The sequence below is a fragment of the Alligator sinensis genome, unplaced genomic scaffold (assembly GCF_000455745.1).
Source record: "Alligator sinensis unplaced genomic scaffold, ASM45574v1 scaffold995_1, whole genome shotgun sequence".
Classification (NCBI taxonomy): domain Eukaryota; kingdom Metazoa; phylum Chordata; order Crocodylia; family Alligatoridae; genus Alligator; species Alligator sinensis.
Window position 1 is genome coordinate 169,588 of NW_005842960.1, and position 1,833 is coordinate 171,420.

Sequence of the window (1,833 nt, forward strand, 5' to 3'; positions counted from 1 at the left end):
GTGTTCTCTTCAGTACAGATGCGGTGGTATCTGAGGGCTTGGCTGTATATCACTGCTTTTTTGGTGTGTTTCAGGTGATTGCTGGTTCTGTGCAGATATGTATGTTGGTCTGTGGGTTTCTTGTATACTGTGGTCTGTATTTTACCCTTCTGGATACTGATCCTTGTGTCTAAAAAGGGGATGTTGGTGTTGGAGTATTCTAAAGAAAGTTGGATGGAGGGATGGTGACTGTTGAATTTCTGGTGGAACTCAAGTAGAGATTCCAGGTTCTCACTCCAAATGATGAAGATGTAGGAGAGACCAGACAACAACTGCGCACCAGAATGAACGTACACCGGAAATCCATCAAAGACAGAAATACCCAATTACCGGTGGGGGGCACATTTCTCACAGGAGGGCCACTCTCTCTCCAATCTCCCAGTCCTGATCCTCGAGGGAAATTTACACAACACAGCCCAGAGACGAGCCTATGAGCTCCATTTCATCAACCTGCTGGATACTAGAGATCAGGGACTAAACATAGACATTGGATGTTTGATACATTACAGTCTGCCTGGCAACTGACTCCCCAGCCCAGCCCAGCCCAGCCCAGCCCCTGGCTTGTTTACTTTTCATTCCATCCAGGAAGAGCACACACCAACTGCTACAGCTTCCTGAGCCTGACAAAGGGTTTTTGAACCCGAAAGCTTGCTTAATAACTATTCTCCAACCATTTGGGTTGGTCTAATAAAAGATATCAAATTCACCCAAGGAACCTTGTCTGCCTAATAGTATGTATGATTTATATATGAATATAATGAAGTCTTTGTTCTACACATCTCACTAGTTTGAAATGTTGCTTTGGAAGGTACCGCTTTTTCTTCAGCAGTTTGTTGCATCATCTCTTCTGGCCGTACTAGTGGGACTAGAACAGAATGTTTTTAAAGGATTGAAAAAGGAATACTTTTATTTAAATGACTATCTGTAAAATGCCTGTTTTCAAAAATACAGTCAAAGTAGAATTCAATTAAGCTTTCTTAAACGGTACAGTTGAAATAAATCCTTACTTATTATATTTCTGTCCTGCCTAATCCAAAAGGCTTAAAATGAAGAAACAGCCCACAGATAGGATTGCCAAAATAACACCCCCAAACCCAAGAACCTCCAACTTTATCTCCATCAACTAATTGCTTCCTTTCAAACCCCCACACAAGCAAACCCTCCCCCTAGCCCCAACCATGTCTCCTAACTGCCACTTATCCAGGTAAAAGAGACCTCTTACTGCCCCCACCATCCTGCCTCATCCCCAAGGGGAGTTTTTTCCCCTTGCCCCCCACATCCCCTCCAAGTCTGTACCATTACAGCGCAACATAATTCACTGGCGCCAAGTGAACAATTAGGTTTGGTACAAGGATTACTATGGTTGAACTGGTGTAGAGTTTGGCATGGGCTTAACTTGTTCTCTTGATGTGCTTATACTGTTTTTGGCACCTGACAAGTTCTTTCAGCACTAGTCTGGTAGCAGCCCTGTTGTCCTTGAGTTTCACCAAAACCCAGTCAATTCACCTAACATTTCACGTCGGATGTCACACTAGGATAGAGCTTCCCTTAGAAGTTTGGGGCAAATAGGCAATATTTTGGACAAGGGAATAACAAATGTTTCCTGTTTATTCTTAATAGACATATTCTAAACCTCTTGGTTTGCCATAGCTGCAGACCAGATTAGAATAGAAATTTCATCTTCATTTGTTCATGATTCATAACAATCAGAAGTCGTTCCATGTGGTGAGTGGATACGTATAGGAACTGGAGACATTATAGGGCGGGAGGGAATGTTGGAATATAACTCTTTCC

The 1,833-nt window shown here is 42.7% G+C and overlaps 1 protein-coding gene across 1 annotated transcript in view; it reads left to right on the forward strand.

Annotated features, from left to right (window-relative positions):
• Positions 1–1,833, forward strand: part of STAM (signal transducing adaptor molecule) — a 63,068-nt gene that overhangs the window by 22,839 nt on the left and 38,396 nt on the right. The window lies entirely within an intron of this gene.